The 21,726-nt window shown below is 41.6% G+C and overlaps 1 pseudogene across 1 annotated transcript in view; it reads left to right on the forward strand.

Moving 5' to 3' along the window:
* Positions 1-21,726, forward strand: part of Ptp4a1l1 (protein tyrosine phosphatase 4A1 like 1) — a 65,176-nt pseudogene that overhangs the window by 18,320 nt on the left and 25,130 nt on the right. Inside the window, exon 2 of the transcript XR_010061338.1 lies at positions 18,776-18,885. The product of XR_010061338.1 is annotated as a protein tyrosine phosphatase 4A1 like 1 (transcript). The remainder of the gene's footprint in view (positions 1-18,775; positions 18,886-21,726) is intronic.

Here is a 21,726-nt window from a genome sequence, read left to right on the forward strand (position 1 = left end):
CATTGGAGAATTAAGTATTTTTATAAAACATATATGCCAGAGAAAAGAAAATTACAGAAGACAGTTTCTGAGAAATGTGGGTAGAAAGAGAAAGATGTGGAGTAGGGACAGGAAGAGGAATAGAATGGGGTGGTGGCTCTGAGAATGAATAAGGTTGTTTCTTCCAGGGGAGGTAGGATGTGGGCATCACACTATCTTATGTGATAAATTTCCTAGTCCCCCTTTTTCTCCCTGAGACTGGCCCCACTTTGGATTGATTACTAGTAGTTAGTATCTAATTGTTTGTACACGACATCACAAGTCCTTGGGTCAGGATGGAAAAAAAGGTATCGCTGTACCAATTTTCGCTTTTAATTTTTTACCTTTTTATACAGAAATTCATTTTCACACGGTGTGAAATTTAGATACGGTCCAGGTCTAGGAGTTTGAGGTTGGTATGTTAGGATACGCTGTTGCTTTTTTTCCAGTCTGAGCTAGTGTTTTTGTGGCTTGACCAATATCTGCGACTATTAGGATAGCAATGGAAGACAGGAGTCTGAGTTACCCAGCAGGTTGAAATTGTCAAAGTTTGATTAGAGCTGGAAGGAAGCTTCTTGATCGGTCTTAGGGCTGGGTTGTTAGTCAGGCTGTATGACCCAAGCTAGGCCTCTTTGTATGAAGAGGATATCCACTAGACACTAAGACGCATTTTTTTTTCTCTCTGGTGCCTACAAGGCTTGACTGGAACAAGTCCTGGAATTGTTAGGCTGGTGGGAGGCCCAGGTCTTGGTCACTCTTTCAGGTAGGTTGGTAAGCAGGCGACTTAACCTCATATCAGCTGGAGGCTCTAGGAATGTAAGATTTTGAAAAAGCCTGTGAGGTCACTCACAGGCTGGGCTTGTGTGCAGGATTAACTACCGGAGTCAGGCCTGGGAGCATAATAATGGTGTAGAATTGAGGAACTTTCTGGGTTACTCGCAATTCTTCATGGATGCCCAGTAAGGGTAGGATTGTGAGACCACTAGCTATTTTAAGCATATCTGGGAAGGCGAGATCCTGCCAACCAGGCATGGCAATGGTACAAGCTGCCTGACAGGAGTGAGGCCTGAAGTGTGAAAATAGTATAGTAGGGTAGTGTCTTGATCACTCACTAGGATGGGCTGTTTTCCAGGCTGCTTCAGCCAAGCTAGGGCTGTGAATGTGGGAATGTAGTGGGTCATTCATCAGGCTAGGGTGGAATAAGGCTGTGCCACTCAAGCTATGGCTAGGTAAATTATTAGTATTTCTCTGGAAGAATAAGGGTAGAATCTTGAACTCTCATCAGCCTGGGATAATGTACAGTCTGATAGATCCAGTTAGGCCTGGGGATGTGAGGATAGCTATAGCAGGCAGGGTTCATGGGAATACAACAGGCTTCATGATAACAGCTAGGCTAGGATGTTTGAAGATAGTTTCTGGGGGCAGGATCTTAATTAAGTAATAGTGTAGGCAGGTGCCCAGGCTGTTGGACTTTGGAATACAGGCTTTGCAAATGCAGTCAAGGTTTGGGTCGCTCACCAAGCTAGGTTGATGGACCCCAGCTATCCCTGGGATTATGCTGGTGGCATGAGCGTACAAAGGTCTATGCATTTCACCAGGCTTTATCATCTGAGTCAGGTCTAGTACTGTACCATGGTTAAGTGGATACCAATGAGAGTTGCCCTACCTCTCACTGCCCCTCTAGATTGACTTGGTACCAGGTGGTATGCGAAGGAGAGACTACCTAGGGTTTGGATTTAGCTCAGTGGTAGAGCGCTTGCCTAGCAAACGCAAGGCCCTGGGTTCGGTCCCCAGCTCCGAAAAAAAAAAAGAAAGAAAGAAAAAAAAAGAAAAAGAGACTACCTAGTGATGGAAATGGCGTTGAACCCTGAGCTGGTGGACTATTCCTACAGGAGAAGCTATCATAGCATTCAGAGTCACAGCTGCTGCTGTGTTCAAGGATGCAGCATGGCAGATGAATAAAGAAGCCAGGTTTGCACTGTAGTAATGGGAATCATACGGGGAAATAAAGAAAGTTTCATGGAGATACAACCACCTTGTTAGGGATGAAAGTATGGGAGAGTACAGTATCAATAAAGATGAAGTCCAAATATCTAGAGAACAAAGATGCTTTGCCTACCTGAAGAGGAAGAGGAGAGCGGAGGATGGAGAATGAGGGAAGAGGGATGAGACAGGAGACAAGATGAGGAAGGAGGGGGATGGGAAGGAGGGGAGACATGGAAGGGGGTGAGGAGACGATGGGTAGGGGATGAAGGATGAAAAGGGGGAGGGGATGAAAAAGGAAGAGGGATGGGGAAGAAGAGGTGAGAAGAGAGGGGATGTGAAGGAAGAGGGACGGGGAAGAAGAGGTGAGAAGAGAGGGGATGTGAAGGAAGAGGGACGGGGAGAAGTGAGAAGGGAGAGGAAATGAGAAAAGAGGGGGAGGTGAAATGAGAAGGGAGAAGGGAAGAAGAAGGGAAGGAGGCTTTGCTGAAGAAGCAGAATGACATTAACTACAAAATAAGCTCCAGGTTGATTTCATTGTCCAAACACACACAAAATAAAGTTTAAAATGTTAGAGGGTAAATGATCAACGATTACCAGGCCTAAGTGACATGGTCATTATCTGAATGGGGTTGATGCTTTAATGATGTCCAGGAAGCGAAAATATCCTTGGAGATGCAAGGGAAAAGAAACTGTCGATTATGGTCTCATCATCACTGGGGCTTCCCATGTACACTGCCTCCTCATGCCTCAGTATCTCCCTTTGTTTCCTCCTTTCCACTTCTGTGGAGGTAAACATGATGTTCCAGGCTGTAGAGGAATGAAAACCAGAAAGAAAATACATGACATGGCTTACTAATGGAGCAGCAATATCACTAGATGGAACAGAAAAAATGAATTCCCAATGAGTTAAACCCCAGGCTGCTCTCTGTTGTGTAGGAAAGGTCAACCAGAAACACTGGTATCCCATTTGAGGCAGAGGAGACATGGGGGGGGAGGAGGAGGAGGGAGAGGAGGAGGAGGGAGAGGAGGAAGAGGAGGAGGAGGAGGGAGAGGAGGAGGAGGAGGAGGAGGAGGAGGAGGAGGAGGAGGAGGAGGTGGGAGGCAGCCGAGAGAACATGGCGGCATATGTTAAGATTCCTTTCTGCACATTTACAAGTTGACTATTCTTAAGGGATGGATGTGAACAGGATTTTGTGCTGTCTAGATTGGCAAATTATATCTTATCAAATGGATCAGAGGATATTGTGTGATATGTTCTTTCATGTGGCTACTTGATTGGATTTAGTGGCTGGATGCACTGGGCACTCCACGGAATTGGGATGTGAGTGCCTGGTGTGGTGGAGCTGTAAGTGAGGGTGGGGCAGCCTGACAGGGTACCATCTTGAAATGACTTGCAGACAGTGGGTCAGAAAGTAGATGGGGACAGCATGGAGCCACTGAGATAAATTAGCATTAGTTCCAATGGCACGCTAGAGCCAGAACTAGTGAGAGACTGTGACCACCAGGGTTGGGAACTGGCTGCTGTTTTATTTTTACTGCAACAGTCCCCAATCCACCATAAAATGAAATCACTACATGATGTGAAACCTTAAACTTTTTCTTCTATCAGGTACTTTTCTACATTCTCTATTTATATTTTGAATTATTAAAGGGAAATCCTCTTCACTCTCAGATCTCTCTCACAGCCAGATGTGAAGCTTGAGTGTTTGTACTGGGCCTTTATCAGTACTTGATTGTCTGTGGTTCAGAAGCAGGGCCTCATACTTGTTATGCACCTCCTCTACCACCAAACCCAGCACTTTGAGTTTTATTTTTAAGTATAATATAATTACACCCTTTCCTATTTTTGTTTCCTTACTATACCCCACCCTGCTCCATATCAAATTCATGGCTTCTTTTTCTTTAATTACTATATGTCTATTCCTAACTATATAGATATAACCTGCCTAGTCTATATAATGTCACTATGTTTTCAGGGCTGATCATACAGTAATACATACTCAATGGGCAGCAGTTCTCAGCATGTGGCTTGCGACCCCTTTGGGGGTTGAAAGATGTTTTCAGAGGGGTCACATATCAGACATCCTGCATATCAGATATTTACATTATGATTCATAACAGTAACAAAAGTAACAGTTATGAAGTATTCATGAAAATAATTTTATGGTTGGAGGGTCAGCACAGCATGAGGAACTGTATTAAAGAGCCAAAGCATTAAGAAGGTTGAGAACAACTGCCCTAGGGTATACTGTTTCTCTAGATCTCAATGCTACTCTTTAGTTGCTAGTAGTTCTTTGTCTGGGGTTGAGCCCTTGCGAACTTTCCCCCTTCGAAAATAGCCTGGCTTTTGGTAGCATCATGTTAGTGACACTTCATGGGTATAGTTTGACATTCCTAGGAGACACAACCTGAAAGCAAACTCTTGGTTTCTCTGACACGATATTCCTGTCCCTTCTTCCATAATGACCCCTGAGCCTTGTGTGCAGGAATTGTGTTGTAGATAAATCAGTTGTGCGCGCGCACACACACACACACACACACACACAATATGTGACCTATAACATACGTATGTGTTATATGTGATGTGTATGATATATGTTATATATTATATATGTGATGTATATAATATACATGTGTGTGCGCATGTACATGTATAGTTGTACACGCATGGTGGATCAACAATTAAAGAAAAGCCATGAATTTAAGAAAAAGGGAAGATGGAGGTTGCATGGAAGGTGTTGGAGAAAGGAAAGAGGGAAATGACGTAATTATATTAAAACTTAAAAATTATCATGAATTATTTTCTTGATTAGATTATTTCAAGCAAGAAGATGCACCCTAAATGTGGGTGGCACTGTCTGGTGACAGGCTAGATAAAAGTACACAGAAGACAGAAACTTTGCAGTTCACCTGCTTGTCCTTACTCTCCCCACTGAGTTCATCGGTCTCCTTGCTGGGGCATTCCATCACTGACAGTAGAATCACCTTCCTTGATTTCAACATAGACTGGAGACCAACATCCCTTAGGAATCCTCCTCAGTACTAAATTGAGAATGTTGGGACTTTTTACCTCACTTGTGGACTGAACGACTACTAGATAGTCAGCCTTTCCAATGTGAAACAGGCATTGTTTGGCTAGCCTATGGCATTGCAAATGTAATAATTACATATATATGATTATATATGTAATTATATATGTTATATAATATATTATATATCAGAATACATACACATATATACATACATATGCTTGTTTTAATAGTTCTGTTCTCTTAGAGAACCCTAATACATTAAATGATGAAGGTTTGATGTTTAATTTTACTTTTGTCTTTCCAATAGCATTCAGTTTGTAAGGTTTATAGCTGTTCACTGTGCCTAAATTCTTATATGGTTGTTTACCATAAATGCCAAGAAATGATGGTGACTGATTAATTCCCAGTCCCAAATGGCTGATTCCTCCTTAAGCATCTGTCAGAATGAAAGGTCCTACAGCCCCTTCTGAAGGACTTTGATATATTTACTATATTATGTTATGTTATATTATATTATATGCAATATGGCATCACATGTTATAGTAAACATAATTCTGGCATTGTTATATTTATTGATATTTTAAAAGATTTGTGAGTGTTTGTAAAAATAGGTTCCTGTATTGTTTGTAGTTTTCACTGGTGTAGATAGAGCAGCCAAGCCCCTGTCCCCTTCTCCTATCAATACGTGAGTATGGGTCTTTGTGACTCCTGCAGTCCCTCTCTGCCTTTAACCTCCTAAGGCCAGTTCTTACGGGATTCTGCACTTTCCCCATTCTCTTGGTTCCTATCTCATTATCCATTTGTAGACATGGATCAGTTATTCCATGGCAGCCTTGCATGGATTATGGTGTGTAGCTAACTAGCTGGGACAAAAGTGACAGCAGTGTTCTCTCCCATGAAATGGTTCTTCTTTGTACTTCAGAGTTGACAGTCTCACAGGCTTTAGGCACCTCATTCCCAATATAGGTACCTGATACTCTGCTATGGTCTTTATTCTAAATATTATTTTAGATTTTTAAAGTCACCATGGCCTTTAAGTAGTATTTTACAACTTTAAATCACTCTTTGAAAACCTTAAATACACAACGCAACCCCATCCTAATACAAAATACCCATGCATCACTGTCAGACATAGCATACTTATACAATCCAGGCTCCTAATGATGAAGCCATGACTTCAGCCACCACATTCTAGAGCAGTGGTTCTCAAACTTCCTAACACTGTAACCCTTTAACACACAGTTCCACATACTGTAGTGAGCAGCCACCATAAAATTATTTCATTGCCATTTCACAGCTGTAAATTTGCTACTATTATGAATCATAATGTAAATATCTGATATACAGGATATCTGGTACTTGACCCCCTCACATGTTGAGAACTGCTGTGCTAGATAGATGTTTGATCTGGTAATAAGCTTTTCTCAATTGATGTGATCATTTTAAAATTCAGATTACACTCATCCCTCATGTACAGAATTATGACCATAACTAACTGTGGTAATGATTATTTAGTTTTGCAACGAACAATTTGATGAAGCCTCCTCTTCACTACAACTGCTTCTACTAACACAAACACACACACACACACACACACACACACACACACACACACACACACACACACACACTTCTTCATAATGGTTCAAGAGAAGGGAGAAGAAATATCCTCTGGGAGTGCAAACTTATACAACCACTTTGAAAATGAGTATGGAAGTTTCTCAGAAAAATGAGAATCCATCTCACTCATGAGCATCAGCTATACTTGTGAGCATATACCCAAAGCGCAAGGACTGCCACAAGGACATGTCCTCAACCATGTTCATAGCAGCTTTATTTGTATTAGACAAAATTGGCAACAACCTAAGTGCCCATCAACTGAAGAATGGATAAAAAAATGTAATGCAGTACATTTACATAATGGAGTATTATGCAGCTATTGTAAAAATGACAGCATGAAATGGACTGCCAAATGGATGGAATTAGGAAAATAAAATATCATCTAAAGCTAGGTACCCAGCCCCAGAAAGACAAATATGGCAGGTACTCACTTATAAGTGGACATTACCTGCTGTGTAAATGATAATCATTTACAATCCACAGACCTGTAGAGGGTAACTGGTGCTTTGAATATGCTTGGCCCAGGAAGTAGCCTATTAGGAGGTGTGGCCTTGTTGAAATAGGTGTGGCTTTGTTGGAAGAAGTGTATCACTGTAGGAGTGGGCTTTGAGACACTCTTCCTAGCCATGTGGGAGCCAGTCTTCTCCTAGCAGCCTTCAGATGAAGATATAGAGCTCTCATCTCCTGTGCCATGCCTGCCTGAACACTGCTTCCCTGATTATAACAGACTGAATCACTAAACCTGTAAGCCAACCCCAATTAAATGTTATCCTTTATAAAAAAAAAAAAGAAATATCCTCTGGAAGTGTGTAATGAACAAAAAATATTTTCTTGTAGCAATAGTATAGAAATTAAGTGGTTTGATTACTTTGTATTTATTTGAGATAAAGCCTCACTGTGTGTTCATGGCTGCCCTAGAACTCATTTTGTGGGTCCTGTTGGGTTGGCCTCAAACTCAGAATCCCACCTGCCTCCACTTCTTGAGTATTGGAATTAAAGGCTTATGCTACTATAACTGACATTAAATGGCTTCATATAATTCAATCAATAAGACTTGAAATGATCCCCACACAGTAGTTACTGAAAACCACACTAATCAAGCCAAGTAATAATATGAGTCCTTTAATAGTGTCCAGACCAAGAATAAGTTAATGCCGCCAAAAAGTTTCCTTGTGCCAAGGCTTAGGTGTACAGTATTTTTAAAGTAATTTATTTTTATTTTTACGTGCATTAGTGTTTTTGCCTACATGTATGTACATGTGAGGCTGTCGGATGTCCTAAAACTGGAGTCACAGACAGCTGTGAGTTGCCATGTATATTCTAGGAGTTGAATCATAGTCCTTTGGAAGAGGAGCCCATGCTCTTAAGCCCTGAGCCATCTCCAGACCATGGGGCACAGTATTTTTAAACACAAAAGCCACAATTACATCAGTATTAAAGGGGGTTGAGCAACCTTAAAATATAGCTTTTTTTTTGTAGAGCTTAGGATTTTCCATACAACACAATAATTTTTGATTTCCATTTCCTCTAGTTAATTTAGGTTGATGTCTTCTGCTTGCATGCTTAATTATTTTGGTTTATACATCTGGACAGTGCATAGCCAGAGTCACAGTCAGCGCCAAAAGTGTTGCCAAGGGGGATGTGGCTATTGAGAAGTAGAAGCAGAGTAGTGTCTAGGCAGACACAAAATGGAGTCAGAACAAGATGGTGTTACTTTAGTGACTTCAATATTTCATTTTAATTACTTTAAAACCCTTGATCACTTCTAGTTTCGATCAGCTGTGACCCTGTGCCACAGCAAATTTGTTCCCAGATCCCACAGGGAGAGAGCCGGACTCCCAGAAGTGCTTACACAGGTGAGACCACCATTTCTGCTTGAAGGAACCTGCGTAGAGCTGTCAGGACACAGGAACTTAGGAGCAGTCTGGGACAAGATCCCTCCAGTTTCTGAGTGCCACAGCTCTCAGTTCCCAAGTGCTGCTGGGAGAGACCTGGTCTCCCAGGAGTGCTGGCTCACAGGATTCCAGGAGGGTCAAGCCACTGTCAGAGACAGCAAGACAAGCTAATACCAGGGACAACCTTATGGGGAGAGGCAAGTACAAGAACCTAAGTAACAGAAACCGAGGCCACTTGGCATCATCAGAACCCAGTTCCCCCACCAAAGCAAATACTGGATATCATAACACACCAGAAAGGCAAGCTTCTGATATAAATTACATGTCATGATGATGTTAGACGACTTTAGGAAGGACATAAATAACTCCTTTAAAGAAATACAAGACAACACAGGTAAACAAGTAGAATCCCTTAAAGAGGAAACACAGAAATCCCTTAAAGAATGACATGAAAACACAACCAAACGTGTGAAAGAATTGAACAAAACCATCCAAGAGTTAAACATGGAAATAGAAACAATAAAGAAAGCACAAAGGGAGACAACCTTGGAGATAGGAAACTGGGGGAAGAGATCAGGAGTCATAGATGCATCACCAACCGAATACAAGAGATAAAAGAGAGAATCTCAGAACAGAAGATACCATAGAAAACATGGACACAACCCTGGAGATAGAAAACCTAGGGAAGAGATCAGGAAAAAATCATAGAAGAAAACTCCCCTAACCTAAAGAAAGAGATGCCCGTAAACATACAAGAAGCCTACAGAACTCCTAATAGATTGGACCAGAAGAGAAATTCCTCCTGTCACATAATAGTCAAAACACCAAATGCACAAAACAAAGAATATTAAAAGCAGTAAGGGAACAACAAAAGGAGGGAGACTATACCCTAGAAAAAGTAAGACAGTACATCTCCTTGGAACAAAACAAAAAGAAGAGAGACACACAAACATAATTCCACCTCTAACAACAAAAATAACAGGAAAGAGGACCCAGCATTTTCTACTCCTTTTGGGTGTCATTGTGTCCCATTGGTTTGTTTATATGGTGAATTATATTGATATATTTTCATATATTGAGCCATCCCGGCATTCCTGGGACGAAGCCTACTTGATCATGATGAATGATCATTTTGATGTGTTTCTTGATTGGATTTGTGAGTATGGAGTATTTCTGCATCAATATTCATACAGGAAATCAGTCTGAAGTTCTCTTTCTTTGTTGAGTCTTTGTGTGGTTAAGGTATCAGGGTGACTGGCCTCATAGAATGAGTTTGGCAGTGTTCCTTCTGTTTCTGTTTTGTGGAGTAGATTGAGGAGTATTGATAATTAGCTCTCCTTTGAAAGTTTGGTAGAATTCTGCATTAAAACTATCTGGCCCTGGGCTTATTTAGTTGGCAGACTTTTAATGACTGCTTCTATTTCTTTAAATAGCTTACTTGATCTTGAATTGACCTTGAAAAGTGGTATAGGTCTAGAAAATTGTCCATTTTGTTCAGATTTTCCAATTTTGTGGAGTATAGACTTTAGAAGTAGTGAGTGAGACCTGGAGGACGCTGAGGGAAGCTTCCATACTGCTCAAATAGTATTCGAGTGCCCTATGTCTGCTGGCATACTGTGTGACACAAGTTAGAGAATCTTACCAAACTAGTGATCTTCACTTTGGGCCTGGAACAGGGCAGTGGCTACTTCTCCTTTCTTCATGGAGGTCCCCTCTGGTGCTGGCAGTCTGGCACCTTCCCATAATGACAATGGATGGTTGACTACTCCAAAGCAAGGGTTGCTTCCCCATTGATCCAAAGGCCATATAAATATGCTTGCTACTATGCAATACAGTCGTAGCTCTGGACTAGATGCTAGTCCCTGGAGTCTGTTTCAAGGATTTATGACTCTGCTTCCCTCACCGCCCCTGATTCTGGCTTCCACATCTGGTTCCATGAAAAGAGACCCTTGAGAAGACCTCTACAACCAGCTGGGTAGGTGGACCTCTCTGAAAATGGGCAACAGCCCCTCTCACAGATAGAGCAGTCAGATAAACATTTGAGGGGAGTCCTGGAGAACAGGCATATAGCGATTTCTATTAAACAGCTCAATACCTTTTGTGATAAACTTCATAGACCCCTGCCCCTGCATCCTGGTGGGGCATGCTGGGATAGACACACTTGAGATTGGACAATCTGCCAGGCCCGAAAGAAAGACTTTGAGGATGAGCTTCCATCCTATTTTATTCCCAGTTGTTGCCTCTGGATCTGCCTCTCTCACAGGCTCTGCACTGAGGTCACCTAAGGTCTTCCTGAGCAATCCCGAGGGCCAGAAAATGAGCAAGAATTCAATAACAGGTTCTGAGCCACCCCCGAACCAGAGCCTCCTATAAATAAAGGAGGTGTCGAACCCTCCCAAGAGGGTTTTACAAAGTGAAGTCAACAAAGATTTACCCTACACTGAAGGGCCTCTAGCCTTAAGGCTCTGAGGAGAAGGAAAAAGATTCCACTCTGACATCACCATTATCACCTCTCCCATCCCTCACCCCCAACCCCTACCCCTTCCTATCACTGCCACCCCTATCCCCCAATTTCCCACCTACCCTGGCCTATCACTAGGAAAAGACCCCAGAGGCCCTGGCAGCCAAAGGCACCAGTGCCTATTGCCCTGCCCTCCCTCTGGCAGTGGCAGCTTGGCCACTGTCCTTGGGGGCTTATCTATGATTCCATTGTATGAGAAAATGCTGAATCCTGGGGCTGCCAAGGATGACAAGGATCTCTCATACACACATCCCACCCCATCCCACGCCACAGCAGTTCATCACGTGCAGGCTTTCCCACAGTAGCCCACACAGGCAATGTGTTCCTTTCAGCCCAATGTGCTTTCTTTCTAAAGCTAAATTCTGCACTGTTGATAACCAAATAAGCTACAATACATATTGTGGCCTTGTGATAACAGCTCCCTCAGCCAAGGTCTTGCTACTTTTTCCCAACTTATTAATCTTTTTGTGTCCTAACAGTGCCTCCAGCTTAAACCTAACAATACAAACACATTATAAACTGTTAAAAATAATTAAAACATACAAGTTAGTTATCAAGTACTTAATACTCTTTAATATGTTCATATATTCTTCTAATTATACTTACGATTAATTACCAAAATAAGATTTATTTGGCCTCCTATGTCTATGTTTTATATATGAGACTCAATTCTCTCTATAGTTGTAACTTGGATTCATACATAACTACATATAACTTGGCTCCAAATCTTTTAAACGAATATATATCTACTAAAAACATAAATGTTTTTATTTGTGTGTGTGTGTGCTTTTTTTGACTCATTGCTTTTTTATTAGATCTTTATTTACATTTCAAATGTTATTCCGTTTCCCAGTTTCCCGGACATAAGCCCCATATACCATCCCCCTCCCTTTCTTCTATAAGAGTGTTCCCTTCCAGTAGAAGGCAGGAAATAATCAAACTCAGAGCTGAAATCAACCAAGTAGAAACAAAAAGGACCATAGAAAGAATCAACAGAACCAAAAGTTGGTTCTTTGAGAAAATCAACAAGATAGATAAACCCTTAGCCAGACTAACGAGAGGACACAGAGAGTGTGTCCAAATTAACAAAATCAGAAATGAAAAGGGAGACATAACTACAGATTCAGAGGAAATTCAAAAAATCATCAGATCTTACTATAAAAACCTATATTCAACAAAATTTGAAAATCTTCAGGAAATGGACAATTTCCTAGACAGATACCAGGTATCGAAGTTAAATCAGGAACAGATAAACCAGTTAAACAACCCCATAACTCCTAAGGAAATAGAAGCAGTCATTAAAGGTCTCCCAACCAAAAAGAGCCCAGGTCCAGACGGGTTTAGTGCAGAATTCTATCAAACCTTCATAGAAGACCTCATACCAATATTATCCAAACTATTCCACAAAATTGAAACAGATGGAGCCCTACCGAATTCCTTCTACGAAGCCACAATTACTCTTATACCTAAACCACACAAAGACACAACAAAGAAAGAGAACTTCAGACCAATTTCCCTTATGAATATCGACGCAAAAATACTCAATAAAATTCTGGCAAACCGAATTCAAGAGCACATCAAAACAATCATCCATCATGATCAAGTAGGCTTCATCCCAGGCATGCAGGGATGGTTTAATATACGGAAAACCATCAACGTGATCCATTATATAAACAAACTGAAAGAACAGAACCACATGATCATTTCATTAGATGCTGAGAAAGCATTTGACAAAATTCAACACCCCTTCATGATAAAAGTCCTGGAAAGAATAGGAATTCAAGGCCCATACCTGAACATAGTAAAAGCCATATACAGCAAACCAGTTGCTAACATTAAACTAAATGGAGAGAAACTTGAAGCAATCCCACTAAAATCAGGGACTAGACAAGGCTGCCCACTCTCTCCCTACTTATTCAATATAGTTCTTGAAGTTCTAGCCAGAGCAATCAGACAACAAAAGGAGATCAAAGGGATACAGATCGGAAAAGAAGAAGTCAAAATATCACTATTTGCAGATGACATGATAGTATATTTAAGTGATCCCAAAAGTTCCACCAGAGAACTACTAAAGCTGATAAACAACTTCAGCAAAGTGGCTGGGTATAAAATTAACTCAAATAAATCAGTTGCCTTCCTCTATACAAAAGAGAAACAAGCCGAGAAAGAAATTAGGGAAACGACACCCTTCATAATAGACCCAAATAATATAAAGTACCTCGGTGTGACTTTAACCAAGCAAGTAAGAGATCTGTACAATAAGAACTTCAAGACACTGAGGAAAGAAATGGAAGAAGACCTCAGAAGATGGAAAGATCTCCCATGCTCATGGATTGGCAGGATTAATTTAGTAAAAATGGCCATTTTACCAAAAGCAATCTACAGATTCAATGCAATCCCCATCAAAATACCAATCCAATTCTTCAAAGAGTTAGACAGAACAATTTGCAAATTCATCTGGAATAACAAAAAACCCAGGATAGCTAAAGCTATCCTCAACAATAAAAGGACTTCAGGGGGAATCACTATCCCTGAACTCAAGCAGTATTACAGAGCAATAGTGATAAAAACTGCATGGTATTGGTACAGAGACAGACAGATATACCAATGGAATAGAATTGAAGACCCAGAAATGAACCCACACACCTATGGTCACTTGATTTTTGACAAAGGAGCCAAAACCATCAAATGGAAAAAAGATAGCATTTTCAGCAAATGGTGCTGGTTCAACTGGAGGGCAACATGTAGAAGAATGCAGATCGATCCATGCTTATCACCCTGTACAAAGCTTAAGTCCAAGTGGATCAAGGACCTCCACATCAAACCAGACACACTCAAACTAATAGAAGAAAAACTAGGGAAGCATCTGGAACACATGGGCACTGGAAAAAATTTCCTGAACAAAACACCAATGGCTTATGCTCTAAGATCAAGAATCGACAAATGGGATCTCATAAAACTGCAAAGCTTCTGTAAGGCAAAGGACACTGTGGTTAGGACAAAACGGCAACCAACAGATTGGGAAAAGATCTTTACCAATCCTACAACAGATAGAGGCCTTATATCCAAAATATACAAAGAACTCAAGAAGTTAGACCGCAGGGAGACAAATAACCCTATTAAAAAATGGGGTTCAGAGCTAAACAAAGAATTCACAGCTGAGGAATGCCGAATGGCTGAGAAACACCTAAAGAAATGTTCAACATCTTTAGTCATAAGGGAAATGCAAATCAAAACAACCCTGAGATTTCACCTCACACCAGTGCGATTGGCTAAGATCAAAAACTCAGGTGACAGCAGATGCTGGCGAGGATGTGGAGAAAGAGGAACACTCCTCCATTGTTGGTGGGATTGCAGACTGGTAAAACCATTCTGGAAATCAGTCTGGAGGTTCCTCAGAAAATTGGACATTGAACTGCCTGAGGATCCAGCTATACCTCTCTTGGGCATATACCCAAAAGATGCCTCAACATATAAAAGAGACACGTGCTCCACTATGTTCATCGCAGCCTTATTTATAATAGCCAGAAAATGGAAAGAACCCAGATGCCCTTCAACAGAGGAATGGATACAGAAAATGTGGTACATCTACACAATGGAATATTACTCAGCTATCAAAAACAACGAGTTTATGAAATTCGTAGGCAAATGGTTGGAACTGGAAAATATCATCCTGAGTGAGCTAACCCAATCACAGAAAGACATACATGGTATGCACTCATTGATAAGTGGCTATTAGCCCAAATGCTTGAATTACCCTAGATCCCTAGAACAAACGAAACTCAAGACGGATGATCAAAATGTGAATGCTTCACTCCTTCTTTAAATGAGGAAAAAGAATACCCTTGGCAGGGAAGGGAGAGGCAAAGATTAAAACAGAGACTGAACGAACACCCATTCAGAGCCTGCCCCACATGTGGCCCATACATATACAGCCACCCAATTAGACAAGATGGATGAAGCAAAGAAGTGCAGACCGACAGGAGCCGGATGTAGATCGCTCCTGAGAGACACAGCCAGAATACAGCAAATATAGAGGTGAATGCCAGCAGCAAACCACTGAACTGAGAATAGGTCCCCTATTGAAGGAATCAGAGAAAGAACTGGAAGAGCTTGAAGGGACTCGAGACCCCAAAAGTACAACAATGCCAAGCAACCAGAGCTTCCAGGGACTAAGCCACTACCTAAAGACTATACATGGACTGACCCTGGACTCTGACCCCATAGGTAGCAATGAATATCCTAGTAAGAGCGCCAGTGGAAGGGGAAGCCCTGGGTCCTGCTAAGACTGAACCCCCAGTGAACTAGGCTATGGGGGGAGGGCGGCAATGGGGGGAGGGTTGGGAGGGGAACACCCATAAGGAAGGGGAGGGGGGAGGGGGATGTTTGCCCGGAAACCGGGAAAGGGAATAACACTCGAAATGTATATAAGAAATACTCAAGTTAATAAAAAAAAATAAATAAATAAAAAAAAAAAAAAAAAAAAAAAAGAGTGTTCCCTTCCACATCCACCCCGCTACCGCACCCCGTGCCGACAATCCCCTACACTGGGGATCCAACCTTGGTAAGACCAAGGGCTTCTCCTTCCATTGGTGCCCAACAAGGCCATCCTCTGCTACATATGCAGTTGGAGCCATGAGTCAGTCCATGTATAGTCTTGGGTAGTGCTTTGGTCCCTGGAAGCTCTGGTTGGTTAGCATTGTTGTTCTTATCGCGTTACAAGCCCTTTCAGCTCTTTCAGTCCTTTCTCTAATTCCTCCAACGGGGGTCCCATTCTCAGTCCAGTGGTTTGCTGCATTCACTTCTGTATCTGACATACTCTGGCTTTGTCTCTCAGGAGACATATATACCTGGCTCCTGTCAGCATGCACTTCTTAGCTTCATCAATCTTATCTAGTTTTGATGGCTGTATATATATATGGGCCACATGTGGGGCAGGCCCTGAATGGCCGATCCTTCAGTCTCTGCTCTAAATTTTGCCTCCATATCACCTCCTATGGATATTTCTGTTCCTGCTTTTAAGAAGGAGTGAAGCATCCGCATTTTGGTCATCCTTCTTCTTGAGCTTCCTGTGGTCTGTGAATTGCATCATAGGTAATTCGAGCTTTTGGGCTAATATCCACTTATCAATGAGTGCATACTATGTGTGTTTTCCTGAGATTGACTTACCTCACTCAGGATGATATTTTCTAGTTCCATTCATTTGTCTATGAATTTCATGAAGTCATTATTTTTGATAGCTGAGTAGTACTCCATTGTGTAGATGTACCACATTTTCTGTATCCATTCCTCTGTTGAGGGGAATCTGGGTTCTTTCCAGCTTCTGGCTATTATAAATAAGGCTGCTGTGAACATGAACATAGTGAAGCATGTGTCTTTGTTGTATGTTGAAGAATCTTTTGGGTATATGCCCAGGAGAGGTATAGCTGGGTCCTCGGTTAGTGCAATGTCCAATTTTCTGAAGAACCTCCAGACTGATTTCCAGAGTGGTTGTACCAGTCTGTAATCCCACCAATAATGGAGGAGTGTTCCTCTTTCTCCATATCCTTACGAGTATCTACTGTCACCTAAGTTTGTAATCTTATCCATTTTCACTGGTATGAGGTGGAATCTCAGGGTTGTTTTGATTTGAATTTCTCTGATGACTAAGGAGTTGAACATTTCTTTACGTGCTTCTCAGCTATTCGATAGTCCTCAGCTGAGAATTCTTTGCTTAGCTCTGTACCCCATTTTTAATAGGGTTATTTGGCTCTCTGGAGCCTAACTTCTTGAGTTCTTTGTATATTTTGGATATAAGGCCTCTATCTGTTGTAGGATTGGTAAAGATCTTTTCCCAATCTGTTGGTTGCCATTTTGTCCTAATCACAGTGTACTTTGCCTCACAGAATCTTTGCAGTTTTATGAGGTTCCATTTATTGATTCTAGATCTTATAGCATAAGCCACTGGTATTTTCTTCATGAAATTTTCCCAGTGCCCATCTGTTCAAGACTCTTCCTCACTTTTTCTTCTATTAGTTTGAGTGTATATGGTTTGATGTGGAGGTCCTTGATTCACTTGGACTTAAGCTTTGTACAGGGTGATAAGCATGGATCGATCTGCATTCTTCTACATGTTGACCTCCAGTTGAACCAGCACCATTTGCTGAAAATGCTATCTTTTATCCATTGAATGGTTTTGGCTCCTTTGTCAAAAATCAAGTGCCCATAGGTGTGTGGGTTCATTTCTGGGTCTTCAATTCTATCCCACTGGTCTATCTTTCTGTCTCTGTACCAATACCATGCAGTTTTTATCACTATTGCTCTGTAATACTGCTTGAGGTCTGGGATGGTGATTCCCCCTGAAGTCCTTTTATTGTTGAGAATAGTTGTCCCTATCCTGGGTTTTGTCTTATTTCAAACGAATTTGCAAATTGCTCTTTCTATCTCTATGAAGAGTTGGATTGGAATTTTGATGGGGATTGCATTGAATCTGTAGATGGCTTTTGGCAAATTGGTCATTTTTGCTATATTAATCCTGCCAATCCATGAGCATGGGAGGTCTAGGCGCGGGCAGGAATCAGAGTCCTGCCCCTGATTTCTCTTAGGTCCTTGCACCCAGGGGGCACAGCTGGCATTAGGTGATTCCCTCTTGGGTCTGGACTGTGGGCAGAGGGTGTTCTCCTGACTTCTCAGGAGTGTCTGCACTTCTGAGGGTCCAGCTCTCTCCCCCATGGGATTTGGGTGCAGGGAGCTGTTTGGCTGGTTCAGTTCAGTCCTGGGCGCAGACCAGAACCTCGGGTACCAGCGGCTGTCTGTTCCTATATCTCTGTGTCCAGAGGCACTGTGCAGTTTCCCCCTCGGACCAGGGGTGTGGGCAGAGGTGTGCAGAAGTGGCAGTCTGTCCTGCAGTCTCAGGATGTCTGCAGTTCTGGTTGTTCAGCTCTCTTCTCCACGGGATTTTAGAACTCATGTTCTTAAGTATAGAACCATCTCTCCAGTTCCTCCCCCTTTTTCTCTAGCAAAATTTCCCCAGGCCAAGATATTTTGAACAAGACTATTAGAACTAAATAGAATTCAAGTGTGATGAAGAACTGGAATCAGGAATAGAAGTGCTTCTGAATATATACCGAGGTAACTGAAAGAAGAAACTTGAGCAAGTGTGTGTGCCCACACAGTCACACCTATATTGCTCACAATATGTAAGAGAAGCACTACAGCATCCTTTGGAGGATAAATGATTAATGAAATACATATTATTAACGGCTTCAATCCCTCTTTATAATCAAGGTGTAATGAAACACTACTTCAGAAACCATTAGTCCAGAAACACCCTCTGAAAAGAATGACGCCAATTCATGCTATAGCATGGTTATCTCTTGAAATTCTTTTGCAACAAGGCCTAATCTAGACATGGGAGCAATAATGGACTATATTTACATGTATAGGGGGTCCATGCAGTTGTCAAATTCACAGAGACAGGAAGTGTGATGATGCCTTGTAGGACCATTCAAACAAGTAAACATGAAAAGAAAAAACCATGCTGCAGCTAGGTCATGGTTGAAGCAAGACTTCCATACTACGCTCCACCCTAACTAGAATACTTATAAATTATGTGACACTCCTATTTATTTATGCATTGAGGTATGAAAAAGTCCATCCCCTATATACCACTGATGTATAAAAAGGCCCCAAATATCACAAGACTAACTGCTCCATCCTTTCAGGATCCTACTTAATGAGGTTTGCACGGCATTGTCTTTAGCAACTTCCCAAACTGCAGAATTGAAGAACAACGAAGCTTTTCTTTCTGGATGCTTCTTTTAAGTCATCTCACGTGAGTACTTGGACTCCATCTATTTCTTTTGTATATACCCTAAAAAGCCCCAACAGCAGTGCACATGTTGAGGAGATCAGGGGTTGCAATACTGAGGGTTTATACAAATAACCAATGCCCCAAGGTAGGTAAATGAATCACACTAATTTTAGACCCCTGATCTCAATACTAGCTTCATAATAAATTTCTTATCAGTGTCTATATAATAGAGTACAGAGAGGTTTGTAGAAAGCTTGCTGGAGATATTAATGTCTGAAAGGTTTGACAGTAGATGAATATTTTCCTGTATGTATGGCCTCATACATAGGTCTGTTTGCCACAGAACTTCAATGACACCACAGTAGGTAAACTGAGGGGGACATAACAAACCAGGAACATTCAGGTTCCTTGTTTCTCTATCTGGTATTACTTAACTGGAAAGTAGGTGCAATCAAAGCTCAACAGAACATGCTAATGAGACTATATTCCAAGGCCGAAAGCCAGATTCACAGTCAAGCCTGAATGAGAATGGACAACCAGGCCTTCCCTGTCTCAGAGCCTAGGTGGTCACACAGGGTTTAATAAAGGACAAGATACGGTGTTGCCTGTAAGGGGATTCTCCAGGGATTTCTTGTTTGCCTATTGGTGATGGGAACCAGTGCATCCAACATTCTAGATAACCATTACTCCTAAGAGGCACCATCAGCTTTCTGCTATCTAAGAGCAATTAGAAAACAGGTTATTGAAATTTTTTATTTTATAAATATGGACGTTTTGCCTGTATAAATGTTTGTATATCACATATATGCCTGGTACCTGCGGAAGCCACAATAGGGCTTTGGATCATCTGGAATGGATCAATTAGAAATGGTTGTGAGCTGCCATGTGGGTCTTAGGGCTTGAACCATGATCCTCTGGAAAAACCATCTCTTCAAGCCCAGAAAATAGGTTCTTAAATCTTACTTAAATCAGTGGTAGTACACATCTGAAGCCTTTGCCATGTCCTTTATTCAATCCCACTGCCAATAAAAACACATCTATAAAAGTTTCCTCAAGTTCCTCAGAAAATTGAATATTGCACTACCTAAGAAGATAGCTATACCACTCCTGGGCATATACCCAAAGGATGCTCCAACATATAACAAAGACACGTGCTCCTCTATGTTCATAGCAGCCTTATTTATAATAGCCAGGAGCTGGAAAGAGCCCAGATGTCCTTTAACAGAGGAATGGATACAGAAAATGTGGTACATCTACAGTGGAGTACTACTCAGCTATCAAAAAATGACTTCATGAAATTCATAGGCAAATGTAATGAGCTAGAAAATATCATCCTGAGTGAGGTAACCCAATCATAAAAAAAATCCACATATGGTATGCACTCACTGATGAGTGGATATTCACCCCAAAGCTCAAATTAACCAAGATACAATCCATAGACCACATGAAGCTCAAGAAGAAGGATGATCCAAGTGTGGATGCTTCAGTCCCTCTTTAAAATTGGAACAAAAATATTCATAGGAAGAGATATGGAGAGAAAGTTTGGAGCAGAGACTGAAAGAATGGCTATGTAGAGCCTGCCCCACCTTGGGATCCAGCCCATATACATACAACCACCAAACCCAGACAGTATTGCTGATGCCAAGAAGCGCATGCTGACAGGAGCCTGATATAGCTGTTTCCTGAGAGGCTCTGCCAGAGCATGACAAATACAGGGGCAAATGCTGGCAGCCAACCATTGAACTGAGAATGGGGTCCCCATTGGAGGAGTTAGAGAAAGGATTGAAGGATTTGAAGGGGTTTGCAACCCCACAAGAACAATACCAACCAACCAAAGCTCCTAAGGACTAAATCACCATTCAAAGAGTACACATAGACAGATCATGGCTCCAGCTGCATATGTAGCAGAGGATGGCTTTGTTGGGCATCAGTGGGAGGAGAATCCCTTGGTCCTGCCAAGGCTGGAGCCCCCAGTGTAGGGAAATGTCAAGGCAGGGAGACAGGAAGGGGTAAGTGCTTGGGTGGGGGAATAATATCCTTATAGAAGAAGGGGGAGGCTTATGGATAGGAAACTGGGAAGGGGGATAACATTTAAAGGGTAAATAAAAAATATCCATTAAAAAATCAAAAAGGTTTCCTCAAATCTCATTATAGGATCTGTTCTGTCATTAGAATACTATTTAATATATTGACTAAACCCTTTTGTAGCTGTTTGTAGGATTGTTTTAAGACTGGGTGCATCAAATCAAAACAACCCTGAGATTTCACCTCACACCAGTGCGATTGGCTAAGATCAAAAACTCAGGTGACAGCAGATGCTGGCGAGGATGTGGAGAAAGAGGAACACTCCTCCATTGTTGGTGGGATTGCAGACTGGTAAAACCATTCTGGAAATCAGTCTGGAGGTTCCTCAGAAAATTGGACATTGAACTGCCTGAGGATCCAGCTATACCTCTCTTGGGCATATACCCAAAAGATGCCTCAACATATAAAAGAGACACGTGCTCCACTATGTTCATCGCAGCCTTATTTATAATAGCCAGAAAATGGAAAGAACCCAGATGCCCTTCAACAGAGGAATGGATACAGAAAATGTGGTACATCTACACAATGGAATATTACTCAGCTATCAAAAACAACGAGTTTATGAAATTCGTAGGCAAATGGTTGGAACTGGAAAATATCATCCTGAGTGAGCTAACCCAATCACAGAAAGACATACATGGTATGCACTCATTGATAAGTGGCTATTAGCCCAAATGCTTGAATTACCCTAGATCCCTAGAACAAACGAAACTCAAGACGGATGATCAAAATGTGAATGCTTCACTCCTTCTTTAAATGAGGAAAAAGAATACCCTT

This window comes from Rattus norvegicus, chromosome X (genome assembly GCF_036323735.1).
Source record: "Rattus norvegicus strain BN/NHsdMcwi chromosome X, GRCr8, whole genome shotgun sequence".
In the NCBI taxonomy this organism is placed as follows: Eukaryota; Metazoa; Chordata; class Mammalia; order Rodentia; family Muridae; genus Rattus; species Rattus norvegicus.